General features: G+C 29.4%; 1 protein-coding gene and 2 non-coding genes across 6 annotated transcripts in view; 2 read left to right on the top strand and 1 right to left on the bottom strand.

The window, feature by feature from the left end:
- Window positions 1-19,413, bottom strand: part of LOC121114021 (uncharacterized) — a 133,299-nt gene that overhangs the window by 92,027 nt on the left and 21,859 nt on the right. For all 4 annotated transcript variants that reach the window (XM_071887086.1, XM_071887089.1, XM_071887087.1 and 1 more), the window contains exon 2: window positions 19,267-19,292. The gene's annotated coding sequence lies outside the window, so the exon portion shown is untranslated. The remainder of the gene's footprint in view (window positions 1-19,266; window positions 19,293-19,413) is intronic.
- On the top strand, window positions 10,161-10,233 carry TRNAM-CAU (transfer RNA methionine (anticodon CAU)). Its single transcript has one exon. It is a non-coding gene; the product is annotated as a tRNA-Met (tRNA).
- Window positions 12,211-12,283, top strand: TRNAM-CAU (transfer RNA methionine (anticodon CAU)). Its single transcript has one exon. It is a non-coding gene; the product is annotated as a tRNA-Met (tRNA).

Raw genomic sequence — 19,413 nt, 5'->3', positions numbered from 1 at the left:
AGAATTTTTGCTCCTTTTTGTAGTGATCCCAATTTGTATGGTGGTGTACCATGAAATAGTCCAGACTATAATCCTATTTTCCCCGATGCCAATTTCAGTATGTCATGCATCGTAAAAGGAAGATCGAGGCAATCGAAGGAAAATACTTTTAAGTTGATCATACATCTCAAGAGATATTCGAATTCGGATTATGAATTCCACGATGTACGATGGGGGACAATTAATCCGGGGAAAACTATCAGACCTCATAAGGGAGTAGAGTGGATTCTTTTCTTGGGAATGAGATACCCGGATCGAAAAAAATAAAGCAATCAATTCAAGATGAGTAGATACATAGTTTTAATATTTCAAATGGGGTCACTTAAAAAATACAAAATGTAATAAAAATCACTGTGGATGCATGTTCAACAAAAGATCTTTTTTTTTTAATTAACCATTGAATATTTGTCTATCATATGAGATATGATAATCCTCATTTCTATATAAAATGAATAAGTTATAAGGGTCTAAAGAAGAGGTTTGTTTTTCATAATTTTTCAGCCTAAAAATGGAAAGACATAGAGTTCAGAACAAACTACCCCCGCTGAGAAGTCAACCTCTGAGTCATTCCTACCTATGTTTTTATCCGGAATGAGTGAGATTTGTAATTATTGACTTCCTCTTGCAGCTGATTTAATAAAACAACATGACAGCTAAGCTTCTCTTATGCCAAATATTCTTCAAATTGTCAGGGCTACACCGTTAATTTTGGGATTCTTTTTTTGGCATACGGTTGAATAGCATTCAAGAAATCAAGAAAGTATCTCCACCTTACCCAGCACTCAATATTTGCTGGCAAATTTAAAAGGAATTCTTTGAAAGGCAGCTGTTCTTGTTCAAAAGGGATAAATAGTTTATCACAATTTTTATTTTTTTTGTCATTATTAGAAATAATTTATTCCAATAAATAAATTAATCTAGACATATAATGAGTTTAAAAAAAAAAAGATGATTAAATGATTACATTTTCATTATAAAATGTTATTCAATCCTACTTTGGAGTTACGTAAGTGAAGTTTAATATTGATCAGACCTGATTCCTCGTCTATGGAAGCCAAATTTTTCTCATAAAACAAGATCGATTCCACGTGTCTCACAGTTTTTTTAAGATATGGGTTGTCGATTCGAAAATTTACCTAAAACATTAAAAATCCAAGAAAACAAATTATTTCACTAAAAGAACGTATATCAAAATACGAATTAAAAAAGGGATTTAGAAAGAAGATTAGTGAGTTAATCTTAGTATGTATTTTCAATCTTCAAGTTAGCAATACCAAATAAATCACAGGGTCAAACATTTGCAAAAAAATGCCTTATATTCTCCAAAAGTATTATTTTTTCAAGGTTAATTATATGTTGCATTTTCAAGTGTGTCGAAAGGGTGTGCAGGTTTGATTATAATTACATTTAATGGACAGAAATGTTGTATATATACATGGAGGTTCTACAATAAAAATTTACCTATTACATAATTATCGTTTATAGTGAATCGTTTTAGTTTCGAATTTTAACATAAATAAGCTAAGTATAAATGAAATCTTTTTAATTTTTCATTGGCTATCTTTAAGATAACATGTTTGTGCTAGTGTTCTATTAAAAAATGAAGTATTACTCATCGCCCCCACATAAAAAAAATCTTGTTCACAGTCAAACCAACAAGGGTATGTATCATCAATAAAACATGAGTTTTTGAATCTTCAATTGGAGCAGTTTTATAATTTTTTTGTCGCAAAAACATTATGGTTGCAATTGCAAATATGTATATTTATCAATAGGTGATTAAATATAAAAAATATAAATTAAGAGTCTACAGTGTAGCAAATGTATTGTGTTAAACAAAAAATTTACTAAAACCACACGTAATTGAAAAAATTAGAAATATAATTTTAGAGGAGGGAAAATATGGAGAAAGTAATTATTTATTTATCATAAATATCAGCTAAAACAATTTTTAACTTCTAACTCACAAAATCTTCCATTTTAACTGATTTTCACAAAAAAAAAAATATATATATATACTCTTAAAATAAAGAAAGGTTCTAATTTAAAAAATCCAAAAAATTTACTACGTATGTATTCACCAAGTGAGCATTAAATGATAAGTTAAATAATTAATTATTTAACTCAAGAACTGTTTATATTATATTTTTAATTTCTATAGTTTTCGTGTTAAAATGTCTTATATAAAAATAAATATTGAAAAAAATGACAAAAATAACATATAACATATATGTATATTTGTTTCCCCTACTTTCTTTTTGAATAAATTTATATAAATGTACAATATATATATGTATACAAACATATTGGAGAACATGCGCCAAAAAGAAATCATCTTACAAAAATAATGATTTTCTTGAGAGGAAAAAATAGGATTTAAATTTTTGAGTGAGTATATCCTATTTATAAACTTTGATTCATTAGCTACTCATAAGTATGTTTTATATACCAAAACAAAAACAAATAAAGGGCAGGCTGTGCCTCTATGAGCATATACACCATCACCACAGATTTGACTTAATTAAAAATTATCGGATTTATGAAAAAAAAAAAACAACAACACGAAGAAATATTGAAGAAGAAACTCAAACAACAATGATTAGTGATGTGATGATGCCTTTTTAACCTTCAAACTTTCATCACATACTTTTTACATATGCTTATAGGAGGTGCATATATATCTCTATAGGTACGTGGGGTTAATTATATACCCATGTTTATTATTTTTGCACCTTTTATTACCTGACTCCTCACACTCTTTTCTTCTTCACGATGATCATCTTCAATCATCACGAAATGTTTGAAAGTATATGTAATTATATTTATTATGTTATGAGTGTCTCTAATTATTTCGTGATTCTGTCTGTAAGAAAGAAACGGAAAAAACAAGGGTTTCAAAGGTATTTATAGAAGAAACATATTTTTCTTTTAATACTAGTGTTGCGTCGATCCTTAATTCGAAAAGTAAAAAAATAGAAAATAAATGTAGTAGCTACTAGTAATGTACATATTTATATAATTATTTTAGTACCAGATCCATCACCAAAATGTATAAGTAAGAGTAGTGTCTTTATTTATTCGGCCTACTCCAGGTTTAGGATCATTCATCCGGACTGGTCCTTAATACCCTCGGTCCTTGGAATTTTTCCTAAATATGTCGATAGTTTATTAAGACAAATAAAGTACATCAGATATGTAACACATGAACTAAAAAGTCCCGGGATTAATAAAGAAAACACGTTCCTTTGTTCAAAATTGCTTTTTTTTTTTAAATTATTACAATTTCCTATCCATAATTAAAGGAAGTTTATTGAAATCAAAAGGATTGAAACAATCAATCGTAAAATAGAAGTAAACTCCGGTATTTCGGATTCTGAAATGCATTAATTTTTATCTCTATACCCATATTCATACGATAATTCTGGGAAGTCATCCTTTTTTTCGATATTAAAGACTATTTTCTGAAGTGTTGCTCCTGGGCAAGCTTATGAGATAAAGGGTTAAAGAAATTTCCTTTATTTGAAGATCGACTGATCAGTAGAGTTGACTTAAAAAATGATGGACTCAAGTTGAGTAAAACTGAGTCTATATTGTTCTAGTCTACGGAACACTATTTGTAACAAAAGGATGGATGATTAAATAAAAGAATTTGATTCACATTCATAGATAGATGGATGGATATAGAATGCTTTAGTTTTGTTATTACTTTGGTATTGTAATAAATTCTAATTTCTTAGTTCCCTTTTTCGTGTGTGTTTATTTTTTTTATGTTATATTTCTTAAAGTAACATTCGACTCCTGCCCTTTTTCTACATCTTCTATGTAGACAATAAATTTATAGCTTCGACTTTTCTCTTCCTTTTAAGAAGCTTATTATTAACTTATATCAGTATGTTTTTTTTTTTACTTATACATATTACATAATATGTTAGAAGGTTCATATCAAAGTTCCAATGGGGTTAAACTGTACCCATGTACAATGTTGTCATTAATTACCTTCAGATCAACCATTTTCCTTGATTTCTAGGCATTTTGGAGGTTCCATTAAGACATTTTAATTTGTTCTTCTGTCAGTAATGATGAACATACTTTGATAACCGACCTCCATCATGGTATTGGATGCAGTGGTCTCAAATTGGGGGAGGAGGGATAAATCCCCTTTTTCTGAAGGAGACAAGATCAACAAAAATATCTGTTTGACTTCCTGAAGACTTAAGTATTCGTGTATTTAGTAGGAGGGTATAGGATCCCCATTCTGCTTTCAACAAGTCCACAATACCAACACTCTTTAGTTGTGGCGTTGGTGCAATTTGATGTATTTTGAACTTAAATATTGTCTAGCCTCCTTCTTCTCTACATTGCAACACCCACGATTTTACCATGAAAGTAGAACCGTCAAAATTTGATGATAAACCCCGTGCAGTGATGCGGGAACCATAAAGGGTCAAGAAACTACTATCCTTGTACTTTTGCTGAATTTTTATAATTATAACAATTAAAAGTTCCTCTTGTATAAATAAATTTAAATTTTATAATTTTGAAAAGAAATGAATAATTTTAATTGACCAATTTAATTTCTAAAAAGGTGATTAAAATACTCAAATGTTTTTATTTTCTTCAATATTACCTAGGAGTGAATAAATTAAAAAGATAGCTGGGACTGTAGTACCGAAAGGTCGACTAATCGGTCTTTAGGACTGATGAATGGTATAACAGTCAGGAATGCAATTCTATCACTTATCCAACACTAATGTTCAGTCGAAAATGACTTGCTTCTTAAAAACAAGTTAGTTTAGGTTAACGTGTCTATTTTCTCAGAATGATATAAATGGTTCTTACATGACAATTGGTCAATGATCAGTGCTTCAGTCAAAGGCAAAAACTCTTTTGGATGGATAACTTAAGTAAGAAAATTTTTTCGTTATACGAGACACTACCCAAATTGGCACATTTTGCCTAAATCAGACACTAACAAAGTATGTATTTAACAATTTGAGAACTTAGTGTTCATTGATTCATAATCTCAACGCCTCATCAAAAATAACAAAGAGACTCTAATTTCGTTTTCGTCTTTATTCGAAGCCATTATGAGGGAGGAAGTCAGCCATAACTGTCTTTGATGTTGCTGTTTTTTTTATTATCCCTCCTGTTTGGATTGTAGTGATCATAGATAGTTACTTCTTCTGTTAGGTCAAAGGTAAATGTTATTAGTCTATGTAGTATGTATAATATAGAGAGTTTATGCATTGTAGATATCTCATTATGACTATAAATAAATGCATCAATTTGATGAACGCCCCATTTCCGACTGCTGGTGAGAATGAGGAATACGTATTATTTATAAATTTCCATATTCTATCTTTTGAAGAAAGATCTTGAAGTGAAACATCTGGAAGCTTCATAGAAATACTTATATGAACATTTAAAGCTGAAAATGTTATTTTGGCTTGAAGGTATGGATGTGTATTTATTTATACATGTATCTATAAAATATGTGTTTGTACAGAAACAAAAAATAGGCCTTGGTCTCTGCAAGATATCGAATTATAATCAAATGGGATTGCAAAAAGAAAAAAATAGAAGACGTCTCAAGTAAAAATGAAATGAAATTATGGACTGTAACTGAATAGACCAATAAAGATTTAATAAAATTAAGGGGTTGGCTACGTTTTTTGAAAGGATATCGACCAAGTAATATTTGATTGGTATAGTTTGTTATTTGGTTCAATTAGGGCAGTAGTAGTCTTTAACAAAGATACTTGAAAATCGGATCAAGTCACTTGTATATTGTTAAAATGCACCTAAAATATCTTACAAAATCTCACAATATATATGCCATTTTTATGTGACGGTAGCGTTGATGACATGAACCACTTTGGTAGCCTATAAAATATATCTTTATAAGGAATAGCACCCTTTATTCTTTACAAATAAGGAAAAAGGTCTAACTACTGCCGGGTTGATTTTGACAAAAAAAATATAGTGATTACCCAGGGGCTTCCACAAGGGGTGGAATGGAGGGGTCATAGCCCCCTTCATCAAATTAAGGATTATTTGTATTTACTAGATAATTAAACATTATAAATTTAATTCTTCAATTTATTTTCCCAAAAATTTGATTTTTGTGTTAATAGCTGTGAATTTTTGAATATTTTACAAAGAATTTAATATTTCAAATTTGATTTTTGAATATTTTACAAAGAATTTAATATTTCAAATTTGATTTTTGAATATTTTACAAAGAATTTAATATTTCAAATTTGATTTTTGAATATTTTACAAAGAATTTAATATTTTGAATTTGATTTTTGAATTTTTTTTTCCAAAAAATTTAATATTTCAAAAAAAAGTTGAAATTTTTTTTCAAATAATTTAATTATTTCTGAATAGCTGTGAATTTTTACATAAAAATTAAATATTTGAAATTAGTATCTGAAAAATTTAAGCTTTTTTGAAGAACTGGATTTTTGAATTTTTTTTTCAAAAAAGTGTAATATTTAGAATTTATGTTTCGAAATTTTTTCAAAAAGTTTCATTTTTTCTGAACAGCTACATATTTTTCAAACTTTTTTTCCAAAAATTTTATTTTTTTTGTAAATAGCTGTGAATAATGATTTATTTTTTTTGAAAAAAGTTTAATCTTTGAAATTCCCCCCCCCCACCAAAAAAAAAAGAAACAAACATATATTTATATATAATCCTGTTGACGCCTCTGATATCCATTGACATGAAACCAAAAGCTCAGAATAGAAGTTTTATTGACAATTTTATATAATAAACTATTTTTTAACCAATATTTGATTCGTAAATACTTTATTTTGGCATTTAACATTTATTTTGTTTTAAATGTCTTTATTTTATATATTTAGTTGTTTAATTTAAAAAATTGATTCTAATTTATCTTACTTTTATGTGTTTACTTTGAAAATAATAAGTTCCCTAAACTCCACACCAAGAAAAAAATTAATTTAGGGCAAAATTTTTATGTTAGTAAGATAACACCATAAAATTCCTTGAGATACGAGTTTAATTCATTCCTTGGCCGAGGTTGTTAGCCAAAAAAACTGTAATTCAATGCAATGAAGCTTGAAGTGGCTCTCATGTCGAGTAGCCAAAGCTTATTTCTCAAAAAAACTCATTGTTTCGACACTTGTATCTCACGTTATTACTGTGGACTAGAAAAATCTTTAGAAATCATAGGGTTAAATTTCATTTTAAAACCCTTTTAAAAATGGTGAGGGAAAAAAACAACGGGGAAAAAACAATAAAAAGTATTCATGTATTTTCATTTACATACTGTCTAACTGTCTTTTAAAAAAAAGAAGAAAAAAAGAAGAACACGTGCTTAGCTATCAATAAAGCAACATGGCTTTGAGGCCCCTGTTCATACCCACACAAAAAACACAACAACAACAATATTATACAATGGATGTACATTTAAAAGATCAAAATCTCATCTTGGAAACGATCAATCCATCATTTATGTGAATCGTTAGAGAATCACACAATATGATTCAAACTGCCTAATTATCCAAGGCATTAACAAAACATTTTACAAATTCATTTGATATATATTGATACATATTGGGTTTATGTGTACACAATATGTATGTATATCTCTAATTTTTAGAAGCAATTTAGCTCATTTCTCATCTACGCTACAATGATTGTTTTTGAATGGGTTTATTATCCTCTATTTGAGCAGTATAATAATTTTTTTACTTAAAACTTTATCAATGTAATTATATATATATAATATTAACCAAGGGATATTTAAACAACAACAACAAAAAAAAAACAACACGCAATTTCCCTTAATTATGACTAGTGATGTTCAAATTATACAAATAATATTTATTTGCAACATGGACTCGTATTTTTAAAAATTTTTTTTTTACATTTTCGAAATTTATTTGAATTTTTCCCGCCATTTTTTGGTAAAAAAAAAAATTTAGTTATTAAGAGGGTTGAGTACGAGTATTGGAGGAATAAGATGAGGAGAGGATAAATCCATTGGTGCCATGAATTATAAAGGGAAAGGCACACGGATATTCAAAAATATATTATATCCATCTTGTCAACAAGGCTGTTTAGACTTTTTACAATCCGTTTTGTCTCCATGAATATAAACGGGCATCCAGTAAAAAATTCTTTTTAATATATTAAAATTCCTTCAAAGTGAAAAAACATCTTTTTAAATTGGTCATGCCTAAGATAATGCCCTCAATGTTCAAAAAGGAGCTTAGCAGCACTAAGATTAGGACTTATCTAGCTGAAACAAAGTATTTGATATGCACGATTTGCAACTTTGGAGCTTAAGCCAATAGGAAGTGTGTCCTAGAACATCATGGACAGTGCGCCAGGCAGAAAAAGAAATATAGATTTAAACATCAAGGGAGACGCAGCTACACAGAAGGTGTTCTACGTCATTCCCTCCAACAATAACAGGGATGGGGGTCTTCATTATTGATCTAGTGAAGCCTTTGGTCTCTTCTAATATTTCCCTTGCCCAGATCAACAAGAGGGAGTTCTAAGACTTTTTTGGAGAAGTACTCTAAGAAAACGATGCTTAGCCGGACCAGATGATAACTCAATGGAACAAGGACATGCTTGATTGAGAAATTAAAATTTGTTTATTACCAGAATACATCCTATTAAACCGGATTTATTAGCATTTTTAATTGTTTAGTTTACATTGAATTCGTTTAATTGTTTACAATTTAAAATACTTTTTTTTTTTGATCAACTTCAGAAAAATAAAAGGCAATAAAAGTCAATTGACCAATTTCCAAAAAAATTTAATACATCTTTAAAGAAATTTAAGGTGTTTTAAGTATTGAATCATAATCATATCTCATTTATTGAGGCGAACAATTAGTACAAGAACCTAAAAATAAAGCGTCTCTCCTAACCTCAGAAAGGTTTTTTTATAAAAGAAAATGAGCTTAGAATTGATCACAAGTTTCTACTTAATATCAAATTGAAAATTTCAATCACTAAATCTTGATTAATTATTGAATGAGTAAGTGTTCAGATTTTAATGGACACCACCGGTACGAACAGTCATACCTTGAATAGCTATCAATATTTGTCTATGAAAAATGCCCGTTGTCCGAATTTTTTTATAAATAGGAAACGTTATTTCAACAATTGTTATCAATCGCTACCAAAATTTGGAAAAAATAACTTTAGTGTCAAAAGCAAATATCCAAATGGCTAACAAACACGGTTTTTTCATCTCCCCAGGAATTTTCCCACAGAATGATCCCAGAATTTTTTTTTTTTCATTTCTACATCTAGTAAAATTTGGGAATGATACTACAAAAATAAATAAAACTGGTAAAAAATCGGTAATATTTACACAAGAAAACATAAATTTTTTAACTAAACGTACTCGATATTCTAACATACTCTAATATTCGAGAAAAATCCTATATAAATTATATAATTTTTTTAGAGTACTATTAGGTAATGGAAAGGAAATTAAATTTCTGAATTTCAAATTTCAGAACTTTTTAGATTATAAATTATTAATATTTTAAAATATAATCAAAAATTCCTTTTCTCCCCTTACTGTTTCTGTTGCTATTTTCTACATAACATAACAATATTTTAATCTAATATTTAATAGTCTATTAGTCTAGACTCGGTAGCTCAGTAGGGAGGGCATAAAGTCTCATAATCTTGAGTTTGAGCCTCACCTGCGGCATTGCTTCTATTTTTTTAAATGTAAATCTGAATATTCAATAATATCACTTTCTTATCATTTTAGAAAATTAGAAGAAAATCGTAGTTGACAGAGATTATCTTGAAATATATTTCAGGAAATTAATAATAGATATTGTTCAAGAAATACGAGAATAAAACAATAAAAAGAGATGTGTTTATGAATAGTCTGTTAAATATTAAAAAGTACTTAGAAAAAAATCAAAAATAACCTTTTTCCGCTTACTAGTAATTTTTTGGTTTTTGAAGAAACAGCTGAAGGGAAGATTAAATTATATTAAGTATTAATGTTTGAAAAATTAATTTTTGGATGTCCAAATTTAATCTGAAATTGGAAAAGATCTTTCCTTTTTTATATAAATTAAATTTTATTAAATGAAACATTTATCATATCAGCCTCGGTAGCGCAGTAGGCAGCGCGTCAGTCTCATAATCTGAAGGCCGTGAGTTCGAGCCTCACCCGGGGCATATTTTTTTTCAAATAACTGTTCCAAATATCAGTTTTTTCTCTTTTTGGAAATAATTACAAAGTATTTACTATAGGGAGATGAACTTGAGATATATTTAGGTACGCTGTATATGTTTGCCCGCACCTCATACTTTCTCTTCCTTCTCGAAATTAGAGACAGCGACACGGAAAAGTTAAAATTCTATTATAACAACCTTTTAATAAAAAGGATTTAACTTTTGGAGGTTCTTAAATTGTCTCTTACAGACTCAAAGACAAGGGCAAGATACAAAAAAAAAAAAAAAAAAAAAAAAAAAAAAAAAAAAAATAATAATGTATAGATTTGCATAGTGGGATGTTATCTTATATGGTCTCATCCCTGAGTCCACAGATTGACTCCAATCCTTATCCTCCCTCGGAATACTCCATAAGAGACAAAGTCACACCTTTCTACACATAATGATACCTTCTATCTACTTTCATGATCTGCCAAGGTGCTAATTGTACAAACCTCACGAAAAAGTCGTGATCCTTATCTTTGGGAGTGATATTTGAATTTCCTTCTTCCTCACCTATTTGTAGGCAAACTTATAGAGTGCACCCACTTATTTCAGAATATAAACACTAAAAATTAGAGGGTAATGCAATAAAAAAGTCCTTTTCTTGTTTTTAAATTTAAGACTTTTAAGATTATGGATATGTAAATAAAACAAAAACACTTTAAATTTCATATTCAGTTCAAGTAATACTTGAAGAGCTAATCCCGAAACTATAATTAATTTTAATCGTATCAAATTTTGTTTTTAGAAAAAATTCCTATTTGAATTTTTTGAGTATATTTACTCATTTTAAAGGTTTAAATCAACTTTTGAGTATGAAAAAACAACAACAATAATCTACCATATTTCTTGTACGCTTTTATGCTAATTATAAAAATATGCTGATATATTATGTACAGTCATCCAATTTTGAGAAATTGGAATTTGAAGGTTAAGAGCCCTAGTATTTTTAGGTTCTTATTAAAGAGGAATAACCCATCCGTTTTTAGTTATTTTTACGCCAATGAAAGTTATTTGAAGCGTAAATAATTAGGGTTTCATTTTAAAAAAAAACATATTGTTCTAGACGGTTTTGTACAGCTGCAATATAGTTTTCAATTTTTTTTTCTGTCTAAAGCAGACATTTCTTGAGGTTAACAGTGTAAATTTCTACAACCCTGTGATAATTAGTTATTTGTTTAGTTAAATAATGGAAATAATTACATATATTCAAATATAAATACTTGAAGAATGGAGTTGCAATATGTTATTTTATCAACCATACATTGTTTATTTCCTTAATAAAATTGAAAACAAGTCAGTAATGTATTTGGACTAGACCTTTAAGCCCTAAATAATTTGTTGTAAATAAAACCTTGGTTATATTTACCTATAAAATTGAGCGTTAAAACAATTAAAACTCTGAGGCAGTATTCTTTTTAATACAAAACCCTTAACAACCTTTACGCTTTATTTGCACAGAATTTGATAATTTCACATGAAATGTAAGCACATTTATGCAATTAATTTTTCATGTAGGTCACTGATTTTGTTCTTATTAAAAAATTTGTCTCACATCTATATTTGGAGTAAAAATACTTTAAAATTCAAATTGAATATTCTCAAAAACTAGATTTGATTCGATAAAAGTAATTACTGATTGTTGATCAGCACTTTAAGTATTAATGGAACTGAGTATGAAATTAAAGAGATTTCGGATAAAGTAAAATTTTGTTGACTTGTGTATAATTTTTATTTATTTTTCGGTTACTGTTTCTTCTTTAGTTTTGAAGAAACAGCACCTGAAGGAATGATGAGACTACATTAAATACTGAAGATCGATTGAGGGAAAGTTAAATTTTTAATATCCAGATTTGGTCTGAAATCGGAGAACATATTATTTTTTTATTTTCTATACACAAAATTCTAAAACAAACGACAACGTAAATGTGATACCAAGCCTCGGTAGCGCAGTAGGCAGCGCGTCAGTCTCATAATCTGAAGGCCGTGAGTTCGAGCCTCACCCGGGGCATAACTTTTTAAAATATTTAAAATATAATTATAAATTATTTAAATGTTTTTTTTAAAGTCGGTTAGCTAATTTTTCCTACATGTATAGGTGAAGTTATTTGAAATAGTTATTGACATTCGTTTATTTTAAGTCATTCTTGGTGGATGCCCATTGTACGACAGCATAAATCTATTTAAACTATGTCAATGCAAGAACCCCTCCATGGCAAAGCACTCAGAAGTCACGAAAATTCGAGATCTCCCCAATCCCAGAAGAGAAACCCTAGTATCTATGTACTATATGAGTATAAAAAACGAACATTAATGTTCGTTCGTATTTTATAAATTTGGCTGGGGAAAAAGTAATTTCACGTTTTTTGCTTTATTTAAATGCATTAAAAGGAGTGTTAAAATCATCCGAGTACGCCCTGTTCCTTTCGATAACTTGTTGCCAACGACAATCCAACTTCATAATGTCCTTCTCGTAAAAGCTCTATTCGCAATTGGCAAAAAACTGGGACCACTGTTTTTGATAGGCTCTATTGAATCCAAATTTGTATCCCGAAGCGCGTTAGGCATTGAGCGAAACAGGTGGTAGTAATTTGGTGTCTGGTCCGGACTGCATAAGAACTTCCTACCTTGGCTATCAGAGCTTCTGGCGCGTTATGGAAGATGCATGTACCAGGTATTGTCTCGATAAAAAAGATTCCTCTCCTATTCGAGGTTTTTTTGTATCCAGCCTTTGCAAATGGTTTAAACCGGTTTTATGGTCGATGTTCAGCTCCTGCTTCAGTATCATTTTCCATGATGATATAGATATTTTCGACGACAGGCCTACCTGTGTCTGGCGCATCATTCATCTCCACCACAACTGAACGAAATCGCTCGAACCATTGTTGTGCAAGAAGTTTTGACCCCGTAATTATCACAAACTTTCTTAGTCGCTTTTCCCGTGTTTTTCCCTTTCAGATAGTAAAAAAGTAAATATAGCGAATTTCTTACTCTAAGACATCCATATTCGACGCACGATAATTAACGACTGAACCGGACAAGTACAATACTGTCTTGAAAAACATTTGTAGTATATACTCACACTTTTACAATACTGTATCGTATGAGCCAATGTGACCAAGAACAAACAGACGATATCAAGTTTAAAAAAAAGTGTTGGAAATACGAAATTACTTTTTCCCCAGCCTATTATATAAACAGATTGAACCTAATCGCCTCGCTGGTAAAATGACTCAGAAATCCAGGGCAAAGGAAGGGTAATTTCTAGTGTTGAGACTCGGTACAGAAACGACTTTTTTTCGGTTCGTTCTTTTGTAATATTTTCTAGACTGATTGGGACCGATTTTTTGGTCCAGATCACGATCTCAGGCCGTGGACCAATTTTCTTCAGTCTAACTTTATGGACCAATTTTCTTCAGTCTTACCCTATGGACCAATTTTATTTGGTCTAATATATTATGAAAGGCTAAATTTCTATCTTTTTTCTAAATCAACTGTCATTCATTTTTTTTTTTAAATCTCAAAAATACACGATATTATCTAGAACAAATATTGTATGGATATAATATTTATTTATTCAAGCAAATCAGTTGAGTTATAAGTAATAAGAGTCCGTTTCCTAGCACATTAGTTTGTATATTTATTTTATTATTAAGGAGACTTTTAAGGGAATCGAAGGAATATACTTCTAACTTGATCATCCATCTCAAGAGATAATTGAATTCAGAAGTTTATATTCCACAAGATACGACGGGATTAAAATTCATCCGAGCTATCTCGGTTAAAACATCTTATGACGTCATTGTATTTGATAATACAATTGTTATAAACAATTTATTTATAAAATCTGTCTAGAGCGATTTTTTTTTTTTTTTTTGGGAGGGAGGGGGGACGAGCTTGAATTTTTCCTTTAGACCGATCCAAACCAAATATTTCTATGAAATTGGTCCATACCCAGGTTTGCATTTGGACCGATCTAGACCGAATTTTCTATGAAATCGGTCCAGATCCAGCTTTTGGTTGGACTGAACTAATTCGGTCCATCAAAAAATATACTGGTCTCATAATTTATTTACTTCCTTTTTGGATTTTTCTACACAAATAGTGGTTCTTTTATCATGTATGTACATAGATATTTAATGTCCCAGTCCATCAAAAATGAGGTAAGGAATATAATAGAAAAAAGGAAAAATAGTGAAATAATTGTGTTTCTTGTCGACCAAATATTTTTTTGTATCTGTTACACCCCTATCTATACTCAATATTTAAAAAAGGAAGCATACATTCAAATTTATGCATTAGGGGGTTAGCGGGAGTAGGGCTTTAATAATAATAATATTGTTTGAAAAAATATTCTCAATTTTTTAGAAAAGAAAATATGGGACCTTTATTCAAGTGACCCTTTTAAATAAGATTTTTAAAAATTAATTTTTTTGTATAATTTAAAATTTTTTTTTTTGCATAATTAAAATTTTTTTTTTTTTGTAATCACTTTTTTATTATATTTAAAAAAATTAATTTTTTTAGTAATGACTTCTTTTTAGCATAAATTTTTAAATAAGATTTAAAAAATAATATTTTTAGTATGGTTTTTGAATTAAAAATTATAGTAATAACTTTTTTTAGCATAATTATTAAAAGAAAATTTTAAAAGCCCAATCCTTCCAATGGGCTTTTTATAATAAATTGTGTATATCTTTTAATAAATTTTTTTTTTTTTTTTTATGACAATAATATTTATTCTCATTCTTAATGTGACCTTTTTTTAAAAGGATCCATCTATTTTCTATTTTTATGATCATATTTTCTTTCTTTTGTATGATTGTTTAAGTTTGAAACAAATCTATCAAGAATGGGACCTGGGGCACTTGTCTCCAGTGCATCTCCACCAAAAAACCGTCCCTGGTATATTTGTATAAGTAGATGAATTTAGGCTTCAAATCATTTAACCTCTACTCAACTTAGATACATTTTCAAAACCTTGTCGTGAAGCAGAAATAGTCGAGCTTTTTGGACATTCCTTTCCTTTCTCAAGAATAAAAATAAAAATGTTGTATCTTATCCCCAAGACATTAATTAATACTTTCTTCCTTCTTGTTTTTTTAATTGATGATATGAAATTAAAATCTAATTCTTATTAAATAATAGGCCCTCACAAAATAGGTTTATATATATGTACTAGGGAGATGTAAACATACATATTCATGTTAACTTTTTTTTCTTCTTGCTTTTTTTGATTGATCATTCATTTTTTAAGATTGTATAAGTATATAAATAGATAGAACGGTAATAACTAATAATTATTTTAAAGACAGAAGAAGGTGAATCTCTTCTACCCTCTTCACTTCATCTTTGTGGGATGCTTACCTAAGCTAGCTGAAAATATAAGAAAATTGATGAACCGAAAAGAATATACATATGTATAATATATTTTACAATATTCTCAGGAAATGTGCCATTAGACGCTTTTTCTTTTCATATATTCTTGTCTTCTCAATAAGACTTATTAGTTATTATGACTTCTCAAATTGAATGAGTCGTATATCTATTCTAAATATGTAGAGTGATTACTTTTTGAAATGATATTTTAGATACATGGGTACACTATGTACATATATTGTAGATAGGATGAGGAGAATATGAACCTGCTTTATACAATTGTAGTCAACCCTTGAATTACGAGTAATATTCATGTAAACAAAGCAAGTGTTATGGGGGTTAAGGGTAAACGCAATCAATAGGAACTCTTATTCAGTGAATTTTATGATGAAGTTGTATGGTTTTAAGATTTTTTAAATAAAATTGTTCAGCAAATTCTTCTCTAATATATATTTGTTATATACAATAGACTGGCAATTTGTTTAGTAGGGATAACATCAGCGATTCATAGAAAAGGTCCTGCTGGTATCTAAAAACAAAAGAAACCGAAAATGAAAGTGACCATTCTGACAATAAAAAGAATGTTTGGCAGGAAAGTAGGTGAGCTGGCTTGATGTTTGATTATATCACCAACAAGCAGCTCCGAAAGAATGGAAGTAAACACACATCCAACTCCGGCAATAGCATGGATATAAAGGCTGGAACTACTCCGATGCCGATCCTTAATTCTACTTCGAGCCAAAAAAGGACTTACACCCGAGGAGTAAACCCTCATTGTTACTCTCTTTATTTTATGAGAAAACGTTATTACTTTATACTTTTATGTCCTCTGCTTAAGAATTAAAGAAAAATGATAAGAGCCTTGAAAAATATATAATTAAACTATTCAGATTGCCAAATACAAAAAGCAGCTTTGGTGGGGCTTAAGAAAATGTGCGTCAAGAATGATATACCTAAATTCTCGTATTGATCTTCTTTTTTTTTTTAATAATTAGAGAGATAAAAAAGTTTGAAGGGTTGAGACCAAGGTCAATAATGAGAATACACTATTTGCAATATACATTTTTATTTGAAACCTTTGCACAAAATCACTTTAGGAACAGAGTTCCTCTTTGTAAATACTTTTGAACTTCACAATTTGAGTACAGATGTATGAAAATATTTTGAATTAAAAAAAAGATGTGTGGATCGATCATTGTTGTTCATTGAAGTAGGAGAATATAGAGAAATTAGAAAAATTTAACACGAAAATATTTATAAATTTTGATTCTTATTTATCTTTAATTATTTTTAAATCAAAAATATGTTTAGGATATGATCGGAGGAAGAAGTAAAGTATATTTTATGAAATATAGAAATGAGATTAGAGAAACAAAACGTTTTCATGATTTGGTCATAAGTAGGGGGCTGGTAAATATGCTTAGTTTTCAAGAAAAGTATGTTGTATATATGCAAAGATAAATACCATAATATGTTAATAAAAATGTCAAAATATTTTATAGGTTTTTTATACAATGTACTTCAGATATTAAATTTGAATCTATCTGTTTCACAGTCATTCATGTGAGTTTAATTAAAATGGTAAATTCATGAAGATTGCAATGTTTTGAACTGATTAATTTTGTCCCTCAACCCCCTTAGACATCAAAAAATATTGATCAGTAATTTGGGGAAAAATTGAAGGTGAGGTCTTTTTGTAATCACTTCTTTTTTAGCTTAGTTGAAAAGGGAATCGAGACCGACTGCACAGACTGGGTATCTAATACTGGCCACTACAGACACAAAACTCCCTTTCACCAATTAGTATATCTAAACATCTACTGTAAAGGGATAAATCGAATATTGTCTCGACAAAAAGTAAATATATCAGAAAATATTTAGTTTTTAGACCAAGATTCTAAAATATCTTGTGGAATATGGGATCACATATTTGTCTGCACCCTAGTACATTCGGAAAGAACTCGTAGATTGAGTATTCTTACATACTTCTATTAGCATAAATAGAGCCAGCTAAGAAATTAAAAAAAGACCAAGCAAGACTAATTAAGTAATTTAAATATGCTTCTATTTTTTGCATGTAGTTTAAAACAACAATGAAAATCAATCAAAAGTTCAGTCCTGCATATCTAACCTAAAAACTTATATAGTTCAGTCCTTGATGACGTCACTCAACTTTTCTTTTAATAAGTTCTATTAGTGACAGCCCGAAGGACCGATAGTCTATAATTGGAATGGACCAAATCAATAAGGATTAATTCAACACTACCCATGGATATGTGCCTCTAACTCATCGATAATGATTTATTAAATACAAATATAATTTTTTTCTTATTGTAGTATTAGAAATGTAGATGAATTAAGAAAGTATATTGCAGGGATGGACAAAGGGTTACAAATAAGTTATTTGTAATTGAGTTATGAATATTTCGGAACTTGTATTTTTTCAGATTTTCTTTTGATTTGGCACCCTTTGAATTTGTTTTTCTCAAACGGCCTTTGTATATTTCATTAGACAACGTGGTTCTGTTTTTTTTTTTTAAAATAAAAACAAAATTGTTTTTACTTTCCATCATTTTCATGACTCTTTCTCAAAATAGATGGTCTTTTGTTCATAAAATACATTTCTATATAAGACCTTTTTAAAAAATAAGAAATTACCATTTTAAAATTAATTAAATGATTTCCCCCCACCCTCAATTTGATACCCTATACCAATAATTCTCAAATGAGAGTACACTTACCCCTTCTTATAATTGGAGGCACTCCAGGGGATACTCGCCATTTTGAAAAAACGTTAATTAAAACTATATTATTACTATTTTTTGAAATACCTTAAGTTATTTTGATATACATTTTCTTTTCCCAACAGATGAGGAAAAGAGCCTTTTATTAGCAGCTGCAAAGTTTAATATAGGAACAGTAATAGAAATACTTTGCACTAGTTAGGAGATACTTGACAGAAAAATATATTCTTTATTAGTTGTTCATCACTGAAAAAGGGGTTCAGGATCCCTACTCTATAAAATAAAAATTACTTTTAGGGAGACATGGATCCAATACACCACCTGACGCTGCTGCAGAGCCCAAGGGCTCTGAGGAGTCTCGGTTGGGATCCCAAGGCTCTGAGGAGTCTTGGTTGTAAGCCAAGGGCTCTAATGATTCTCGTTTGTGAACCAAGGGCTCTGAAGAGTCTCAGTTTGTAAGGAAGGGATTTGATTAGTCTCGTTCGAGCTCCAAACTCTCTGAGGGATCTTGGTTTGGAACCAAGGGCCTATGGGATACTTCTTATTTAAAAAAAAAAAAAAAAACTCAAAGTTAACCAAATTCAGTGGATTTAAATTATATAAACTCTTTTTTTTTATCTTCTCATTACACCTTCAAACATAATTCATTTTGAAATCTTGTATTGTTTATTCTTTTACCTTGACAATAATAATAAAAATAATAATAATGTCATACACCCAGGTACGAGAGCAAGGCAGCATCAGCAGCATTAATTACAAACTAGGAGATAAGTCTTGTTTTTATGTATTCTTATTTCAATGTTGTTTTTTTCCTTCTCACTGCTTAGCTTATTTATTGCTTTGCTTCAAAAAGATAATATTCGTCTCATACCTTTTCTTTCCTTAAATACCATGTACCTACGTATAATAAAAAGATTTATGAGTCTAAAGAATAAAAAACAACAAATAATAATAATACTGAAATGATTTAAAACTGTTAAGTACGAAAATTAACCATCTTTTATGCAAGGAACGTTCC

The sequence above is a fragment of the Lepeophtheirus salmonis genome, chromosome 3, assembly GCF_016086655.4.
Source record: "Lepeophtheirus salmonis chromosome 3, UVic_Lsal_1.4, whole genome shotgun sequence".
In the NCBI taxonomy this organism is placed as follows: Eukaryota; Metazoa; Arthropoda; class Copepoda; order Siphonostomatoida; family Caligidae; genus Lepeophtheirus; species Lepeophtheirus salmonis.
The sequence above is the reverse complement of the archived record's forward strand: the minus strand, read 5'-3'. Positions and strand labels throughout refer to the sequence as shown.